At 50.8% G+C, this 9,606-nt stretch overlaps 1 protein-coding gene across 2 annotated transcripts in view; it reads left to right on the top strand.

Annotated features, from left to right (window-relative positions):
* LYRM9 (LYR motif containing 9) overlaps window positions 1-9,606 on the top strand; it is a 21,160-nt gene continuing 11,554 nt past the window's right edge. For both annotated transcript variants that reach the window (XR_827167.1, XM_010861442.1), the window contains exon 1: window positions 1-67. The gene's annotated coding sequence lies outside the window, so the exon portion shown is untranslated. The remainder of the gene's footprint in view (window positions 68-9,606) is intronic.

Consider the following 9,606-nt stretch of genomic DNA (forward strand, 5'->3'; position numbering starts at 1 on the left):
GCAGCCGCGGGGCGCAGGCGCACTCGTGGCCGCCGCGGCTGAGGCGGATGTTCCCCAGCGGAGGCGGGTGAGCCGCTCGGCGCAGGCGGAGGGCGGGAGCGTGGGCGGGCGCGCGGGGACCGGAGACACCTGGGGCGGCAGGGACGGACTGCGGTTGGGAGGCCTCGGGGCGTCCTCGACCTGGCGCGGCCTGTGGAAGACCCAGCGCCGCTCTCTCGACCCTCTGGCCTCCAGAGAGCCGGGTTGTCCGGAGTGCGGCTCCCTGTACACGCCGCAGGCCTCGCGGCAGGGGCTGGCTGAGGGCCGGGGGTCGGAGGAGAAGGCCCCGGACTTCGGGGAGGGGGCTTGGGAGCGCCACGAGGAGCTCAGGGGTCTGCGGGCGCAGGGCCTGCTGGTGAAATGTGCCTGTCGGGCCTCGGTTTGCCAATTTTTAAAAGCAGTCACGGCCCCTGCGCGGCCCGAGTGCTCGCAGCAGCCTGTGAGCGCGCTTACCTCGAGTCACCTTTATCTACTCTTCTGCCTAACAGATCGAGCCCGTGGCCGGAACTCCTGCGCCTTTACGACTCAATCTGTCCTTTTGTTTTACATGGCATACAGTTCACTCCCTTAAAGTGCACAGCTCAGTGTCTTTTTAGTTCAGTCACAGGACACAGGCCTCTCTCCCTGCCTTTACCCAGCCACACTCTCCTTGTCCCTCAGATTTAATGTCCCTTTCTCAAGAAACCTTCTCTGACCCTTGACTGGGTGAGGGACCCCGTGTGCCAGTCTCTGGGGACCTGAATTCCACTTTGTGGTCTGCGTGTGTGCATGCTCAGTCGTGCCCCACTCTTTGCGACCCCATAGACTGTAGCCCGCCAGGCAACTCTGTCCATGGAATTCTCCAGGCAAGAGTACTGGAGTGGGTTGCCACTTCCTTCTCCAGGCGGGTCTTCCCAACGCGGAGATTTAAGCCACATCTCTTGAGTCTCCAGCATTGGCAGGGGGATTCTTGACCACTGCACCACCTGTGCATGCTCAGCTTCATTCAGTGCTTCCAGTTCTTTGTGACCCTGTGGACTGTATCCTGCCAGGCTCCTCTGTCCATGGGATTCTCCAGGCAAGAATAGTGGAGTGGGTTGCCATGCTGTCCTCCAGGGTATCTTCCCAATCCAGGGATCGCACCTGGATGTCCTGCATTACGGGTAGATTCTTTACTGTCTGAGCCACTGGGGAAGCCTGCACCATCTGTAGTATTTACTAATACTTGGGTTTGTTTTTTTTTTTTATTATCCTGTTAATGTGTAAATTTCTTGGGGTGAAGGGTCACCTTGTTTCTATAACTCCAGCATCTAGCACTTTATGAGTGCTTGATGACTGTTTCAACACACACATGTGCCTTCTGTGTGTCAGACACTGTGCTAAGGATACAGCCATGAACAAAATTACTCCTGGTCTTGTGGAACTTACGTTCCAGAGGGGGAATTAATACAAAGAGAAATAAATATATACAGTGGTGAAAAATGCTGTGAAGCAAAGTAGGCGGGACTGTGGTCAGAGAAGGTCTCAAGTGAGACTTGGATACACAGGTGGGTGAGCCACGTGGGTGCCCTGAAAGGTGGTTAGGTATGTGAAGGCCAGCAAGGAGGCCAGAAGGAGGAGGAGCAGGAGAGGAAAATGGTAAACTAGGAGCCTTTGGCTCAAGGGCCCTTGGAGACAAGCCCTGGTGTGTGTAGAAAGAGCTTGGGTTAAGAAGAGAGGCCCAGCTGTGGCTCTTACCAGGTTCTTCTGTGTGACCTTGAGCCTCAGTTTAAGTAGCCCCTTTGAAATACCCAGCCCAGTATCTGACATCTGGTGGCTGTGCCAGTTCCCTTCTTTGACCCTCGAACAGACTGGTGGCCTGTGTGGGCAAAGCCATTGGCACAAAGCAGTCTAAATATCACTAGATTGAGCTAAGGTTGCTGGTTGCTCTGCTCTGCAGCCAGCATGTTCACCTTTTGGATGATGTTTCTGGTTTGCTTTTGGGGGATGACCTCGCCAGGTTCACCTCTAACAGGTGAAGGCCCAGGGTGGTTTGGGCCTACAAATGTGACGTTTGAGATCCTTTGAGATAGCACATGTGATAGAGCTGTGGATTCAGAGCGGAGGACCTGAGTTTGAGACCCGGCTCTGCCACCTGCTGGCTTCATGTCTTCAGGACAGTCCCCTCCTCCTGCCTTTAGTTCCTGTCTGGTAAGTGAGACGCCATTGCTGCTGCTGCTGCTAAGTCACTTGAGTCGTGTCCGACTCTGTGCGACCCCATAGACGGCAGTCCACCAGGCTCCTGCGTCCCTGGGATTCTCCAGGCAAGAACACTGGAGTGGGTTGCCATTTCCTTCTCCAATGCATCAAAGTGAAAAGTGAAAGTGAAGTCACTCAGTCGTGTCCGACTCTTAGCGACCCCATGGACTGCAGCCTACCAGGCTCTTCCGTCCATGGGATTTTCCAGGCAAGAGTACTGGAGTGGGGTGCCACTGCCTTCTACACATTTATTGAGATTTTGTTTTGTTCCCGGGCACTGTTGACTATGGAGGGGTAACTAATACAGTAGAGTCTCTGTCCCCCGGAAGCTCACAGACATCTAGGATCACAGGTAGCCGGGTAGAGTAGGAAAGGGTAAGATGTCCAAGTACCCGATGGTGCCAGACCCTGGCCTAGGCGTGATCTTTGCAAACACCTCCCTCACCCCAGCCCCGTGAGATACATACTCCATTGTCCAGGTTACAGAGGAGGAGGCAGAAGGCCAGAGAAGGTGAGTTTCATGAGAGAAGATGGAAACAGACTTCATCCAACCAGACTTGGATAAAGAACATTCCACAGAGGCCGGTATGTTTTTTGTAGGATGTGTCTGTGGGCGGCACTGTCGGGGCCAGACTGGAAGGAGAGAGTCTGATTAGGAGGCATCGTTACAAAGCTGGGAACAGAGGTAGTATCTAGGGAGGCTGCAAGGCTCAAGCGTGGGACGTGGGGCTGGAGCCTTGACCATGTCAAGAGAGACCAGAGGAGCAAGGGTTGTTCCATTTCTAACTTAAGAGAACGTGCATGCAAGCTGGAGCCCTGGAGTTGGGGGAGCAGAACCATTCTGTTCCTATATTGCGACTTTCCTCACCCCGAAGAATAATTGCATATTTAAACAATGGGCTGTTCAGGCTTAATTTAGCTTCGATCAGTGCTCAGTGGGGCAGAATTTCTGATTATTTTCTGTAGTTCCATTCTTTTTTAATGTATGACTTTTTCCCCCATTTATTTTTAGGTGTCTTTTTGTCAGGGCACAGGTTAGGGAAAGAGACAGTGGGGTTAAATGGGGCCAAAGCCCTATTTCTCAGAATCTCTTTTGGTGATATCATGCGGCTCCCAGGAAATTCCCTTTGTGACTTTGTTTTCCTTCTTTTTCTTTATTCTGTCTCATTCTCCTGTATTCTGTCGTCCCCTTTTGAAGAGTCCATAAACTCTTCAGAGTTTCCTAGGAGCTTTTTTGTTTTGTTTGGTGTCTCTCTGGTTACTCCTTTGGTTGTGTAAGTGACATAGTCTCAGGACTTGTGTTTTCATCTGTATGCAGGGGAAGCCGTAAATGAGGTTCTTGGGTTTCTGAAAAGCATGGAACAAGGGTTTATGGAGAAGGTGGAAAAATAGGAACTGGACATAGTATAGTCAAGCGCTTCCATGGATGCTGGGACCTGGTCTTGACGAGCCCTGGGGAGTGTTCTCAGTTGGGGTCCTTAGCACTGATCTGGACATTTGTACATGTCTCAGATGTGGACATAGGTGGTGTTAGGAGCAGGTAAGGGCATGGACTTTGGAATAAAATAGGCCTAGGTATGATTCCTCACCTGACTGTGTACTAGCTGTGTGGCCTCTGGCAAGTTGCTTACCTCTAGAGTTGCAGTTTCCTTGTCTGTAAAATGGGGCTAATGATACCCAGTCCGTAAGACCGTTCTGAGGATACATGAGATAACACATGAAGAGCTCTCAGCACCTCCCTGGCACATGCCAATCACTCCCTGAATGGTAGGTGGTAAGACACGCCGTCAGCTGTGCAGAGGCCTTGGGGTAGGAGAGCCAGGTAACCCATCAGGTGCTCACCTCTGTGCTCCTGGGGTTGAGTCCAGAGTCGCACATGGGCTAGAGGCTCTGAATGGCCTTGCAGGAGTGGCTGGCAGAGCTTGCTGAAGTTACTGTCTCTCTGTGCCCCATTTGTGCCTTGTATGTGATTGCTTCTGTGCTTTTGTTGTGGTGAATTGAATTGAATAACAGACAGGACCTGGTACCCCAGAGATTGGGGCAGACTGTGACTCTGGACTGAATTAATAAAATACAAGACGGGGAAACAGACTTAAGCATAGTTCACGGGAAAAAAGTTCCTTTGAGTCAAATGCCAGGGCCAGATGAGGGCTGGAGCATAGAAGGCAGTCTGGGTTGCGTTCCTTGGATTCCCAGGTAGAGGAGCTGGGAATTGCCCCATGAGCTCCAGTGCCCACGGAGCTGGTCAGAACACAAGCAAACTGTGGTTTTTCCCTCTGGAGTATGTTTAAGAGTGAGATGGATAGTGAGGGGGTGTGTCCAGAGAGGACGGTGGGTGAGATGGGGGGGTTACAGCACTTTCATCGGGCTTATCTTGGAAAAGATAAGGCTGGGGGTCGGGGATGACTGACCTTGAATACTGACAGTCTGGACTCAGCAGTAGGTTAGGGAGACTTAGCTCCAAAAGGCAGAGCTCAGAACAGTGAGTAAAATTTTCCAGAGCAGGTCTTAACTCCGAAGTGAAAGGACTTCAGTGCACTGCTGAGAGGGAAGGAGGTGAGGGAGAAAAACTGGGTGACTCCCCACCAATAAGAAGAGATTTTTTGACACCTGGTGTGCAGAGGTTGCTTTCAGGGCTTTGGCATCCTGGTTTTGAAGGGTGACCTACTTTGCACTATTTCTGTTCATTCAAGTTAACACCTTTCCCCATGAGCCTGCAACTTTGGGTGTTTCTGTAAGTTTCTAATTCATTAAAGGCTGCAGGATGAGTAACCAGAACTCACTTCTGATTTGGGAAAAAGCTAAATAAATTTCACCTGATCTGTACTTTGATTTCAAAGGAAAAAAAGGTCTATTTTTTTCTTCCTCTAACTGAGTCGATGAAACCCACTAACGTCCCTTGATCTCAGTTTATACCAAAAGCTTCCTTTAGCAGGCCATTCCTACTGTGGACATGTGTGCTCAGTCGTGTCCAACTCTTGGTGACCTCATGGACTGTGGCCCACCAGGCTCCTCTTATCCATGGAATTTTTCAGACAAGAAGACTGGAGTGGGTTGCTGTTTCGTCCTCTAGGGGATCTTCCCAGTCCAGGGATTGAACCTGCATCTCTTGTGTCTCCTGTATTGGCAGGCGTGAAAAGGGCATCTTGACTTACTGTTTTTTCTTTTGCTGCTCCTCCAGGGTCAGAGCAGGACCCGGGAGAGGGAGGTCATATCCGTGTGCTGCTGCCGTAAACCAGGCACGCGTGTCTCTTACTTATCCTCACATCAGCCTTGCCATGGTGTCGGACCCGCATGCTTCACAGTTCTACTCAGTCAGTACTCAGGGGCAGAAAAGTGGCCTAACTATTGTTGGGGAGAGGGAGGATTCAATCTTGACACCCCTCTGTTGAGTGGCCACTGCATGCCAGGCACTGTGGGAGGGACAGAGGAGGCAGAGCTGGGAAGAGTGGGGAGTGTGGGGATTTGGTTGCAGATGGGGTAGAGATTGGGGGTTGATTGGGGAACGTCTTCAACACCCCGCTCCACCACAAACACACACATACTCGAGACCCTTGGGTTGGTTCTGTGGATGCCATGTAAGGATATCAAGCAATGGGCTCAAAGATGAGAGAGTTTTGTTCTCAGAGGCTCAGTCTGGCTGAGCATAGGGAGGGACTGAAGAGGCAACAGTTGAGAAGGGTGTTGGGTTAACCCAGGGCTAAGGAGTCCTTGGAAAACGAAAGGCCCCCTTTTCTCCAAGAACTTAGGGAGGTTGGGGCACTGGAGCTGGAGCCAGAGCCTACAACCCAGCTCCACCACTCACTGGCTGTGTGTTCCTGGGCACGTCAGCCCACTTTTCAGCCTCAGTTTCCACATCTGCCAAGTGGGATAATAATGCTTTTCATCAGAGGGTTATTGTAATACAACCTGCACTGTGCTTAGCGTCTTGGTTGGCTCTCAGGTGAAGATGGATTTTGTGGTGGAGGGGAGTTAAGGATACTTTGGTCTGAGGGCTTCTCTAGACTCAGTGAAGTAGGAGGCGTTGGTGACCTGCGAGAATTCCTGCAGATGAGCTGGAAGCTGGAAGAAGCCTGGAGTATCTGGGTGGGAAAGTAGGGTGTTTTTGCCAGAGGTGATGCCTGGAAGTACCCAGGCATGGAGGATCACGCAGAAGGCGGCGGTCCTCACTTTATAGTGGGCAGGAGCACAGGACCGTCTGTTACCTTTGGACTGAGAAGGCAGGGAGGAGGCTGAGCTTTTGTTTTCTCAAGCTTGGAGAGTGCTTGGGTTTTGAGGTTCTTCACTCAGCAAGCACTGATGGAGGAGTCCACTGGGTGCCCAGGGCTGTCTTGGGCACCGAGGTGCCAAGGTGGAGGGCCTGACACAGTCCTTGCCCTCAGTGGGGTTTTGCTGGGCAGGGAGATGGACGAGAAAGCAGAGGGTGATTCCTGTACGTACAGCAGGCTGTGGGGAAACAGATAAGGAGGTGAGTCTCATTCCATGTGGGGGTAAGAGGGGTAGGAGGAATTAACCAAAAGGAAATTATTGAAAGAGTGTTAGAAGCTCAGAGAATCAAGGGAGATCCCTGGAGAACTGGGCAAGGATCTAGACATTTCTGGAAGGCCAGGCAACAGGATCTTCCAGAAAAGTTCAAAGCAGGAAGAGGCTGATTCAGACCCACGTAGGGGTGCATGAACTCATCATCTGGCTCTTTGTAACTCTCCTCAAGAGTCTGTTTCCCAGGTGGCAGATAGCCACGTGACCTGTGCCCAGGCGGCCTGTGCTCAGTATGCCCCGTCGCTCAGTCCTGTCCGACTCTTTGTGACAGGCTGTCTGGAGTGTGCCATCAGCTCAAGTTTGCCTGGACTCAGTAGCGAGCAGTGGGTGATGTGTTGAGGGGTGGTGGGAAGGGGCCAGATCAAGAGGGGGTCTTGGAGGAAGGCAGTATGGAATTTATTCTATAGACCAGTGCTTTTCCAAAGTTCAGTACCGCTTTCATGACTCTTGGCATATCCAGATTTCAACTGCATCCTCGCTTGCTTGATACATTTTTAAAAATCACTTTTCTGCCTGTCCATTTTTTAAACTGTTTTAAGCTGTGATACCTATGAGATTATGGAATTTTTTTCTCATTACACATGAAAATAAATATCAACGCATGACAATAAAAAGATGTTGGTCCATATACTGCTTAAAATATTTTCATCTTTGTCCCATATTTTGGGAAAAGTTGTTGTGAGTGATGGGGCTGGAGTGGACATCAGGGGCTTTAAGCAGGAGCATGACTTTGCTGTGATGTGTGTTTTGGAAAGATTCACCCAATTTATTGCAGAATAAATTGGCAGACAGTAGATTGCTGGGAACTCTTGCAGGTGTCTGCCTGGGCTGTGATGAGTCTGAGCCAAGCATATGCAGCAGAAATAAGAGGGGACAGATTTGAGGGGGTGTCCAGAGGTAGAATTTGTTAGGATTCAGAGACCAGTGGTGGGCTTCCCTGGTGGCTCAGTAGTAAAGAATCTTCCTGCAATGCGGGAGACCTGGGTTCGATCCCTAGGTCAAGAAGATCCCCTGGAGAAGGGAATGGCTACCCACTTCAGTATTCCTGCCCGGAGAATTCCAGGGACAGGGGAGCCTGGCTGGCTACAGTCCATGGGGTCACAAAGAGTCGGACCCGACTAAGCGACTAACATGCACACACACACAGGCCGGTGGCGTGGGGGTTGAGGAGAAGGCAGGCTGTCTCTGTGACGGCTTTGGGAAGTCAGGGGTGTCTCTGATGAGGCAGGGAGCCAAGGTAGAGGCTAAGGTCAAATTCAAAGAGCAGGATATAAGAAGTAAGCGTTCCTAGCCACAGGGTTTGACTACAGGTTTAGCAACGGTGATATGAAGTTCCTTGTGCCTTAAATAATAGCAAACCCATGCTTTAAATTAAATTAAAGCATTTTAAACTCTTCTGAGTGGACCCACACAGGCATTCTCTGCTGTTATTACGGAGAATGACTAAGTATTATAATTGAGCTGAAAATAATCTCCCGCCCATACTTGCTGGGTTGGTTTCTAAGTATTGAGTTTTTAAGTAATGTAACAAAGTTGCATTCTCTCCAAGTGTTAATTTTAAAAACTGCAGATGGTAACCATCTGTTACACGACTAGCATTTTACAATGTTTGATTAGCACTTTATATAGTTTGGGGAAGCCTGCCCAGGGAGTCTGCCCTGCCCATCAGGTTGGGGATTTCGGGTATGTCTTCTGTGGGTGGCCCTTGAGAGTCTCTGTCCCCACCATATGTGGTTCCCCTCTCTGCTGTGCTGAAGTGTGGCTAGTTGGACTGGCAGGTTGCGCCCTGCCCTGTTGGCACTCTTAGAGCTGGAGCCATCGGAGCTCACTGGGGACACAGGATGTGGGAGGGCTGGATCTCTCCATCAGTCAGGACTCTCTTGGTTGCAAGTGACAAAACGAACCCAAATCTAGGGGTGGGACTACCTTCAGGGGCATGGTGTTTGGGCTCAGGTGACTTCTTCAGACTTGGTGTCACTCAGGGTCTCAGCTCCGCCATCTGCCATGTGGCTTCAGTCTCAGGCTTCAAGAGGAGGCAAGATGGCTTCTTTGGGGGTGAAGTGCTCTCGGCATCAAGTCTAGAGTGGAGCCTTTTCATTCACCCCTGCAGAGGCGGTGAGATCTGCTCTGATTGGACCAGCTTGTCACGTGCCCATCTGCGAGCCAATCCCAGCGACCATGTAGATCAAGGGCTCTGAATGGTCAGGCCTGGAGTGGCGCCCCATCCAGACCTTGGGGGCGGAGACCTGGAAGGGTGGATCCCCAGTGGCTCATCCCAGGATGTTACCAGGTGGGAAGATGGGTGGTGGGGGCCAGCGGCCACTAGCCCACCCCACTGTGAGAGTGAGAGGCCAAAATACAAGGAGCATTTGGCAAATTTAGCTGTGAAGATAGACAGACATTGTTACCAGGAAGATAAAACGCTGGAAATGAAAGAGCCTCTGGAACTAGCTCCTTAGTAAGTTTCCTCTCCTAGTTTAGCTCCTTAGTAAGTTTCCTTTCCTAGTTTCCATAGATTAGATTTAGTGTTCTAGTTCTTTATTTTTTAGAGTGGGTGCAGGTTGTCTGACTTATTTTTATGTTACTTTTAAACCAAGGCCAGCCACTTAATCTTGGTCTTTTAGCTCCTCCATTTGGAATACAGTGAGCCTCTCTCTAAGAGGGGAAATCTGTGCAGAGGAGATAACAGGAGATAACAGATTCTATTCAGTCCAGTTCAACAAACAGGGCACGAAGTGAAGTGTTGGGGCCTGGGCCAGGCTCTGGAGGCCTGGCAGCAGGTGAGTCCCCGGCAGTGTGGGAAGTGCTATA

The sequence above is a fragment of the Bison bison genome, unplaced genomic scaffold (assembly GCF_000754665.1).
Source record: "Bison bison bison isolate TAMUID 2011002044 unplaced genomic scaffold, Bison_UMD1.0 scf7180017864472, whole genome shotgun sequence".
Lineage (NCBI taxonomy): Eukaryota > Metazoa > Chordata > Mammalia > Artiodactyla > Bovidae > Bison > Bison bison.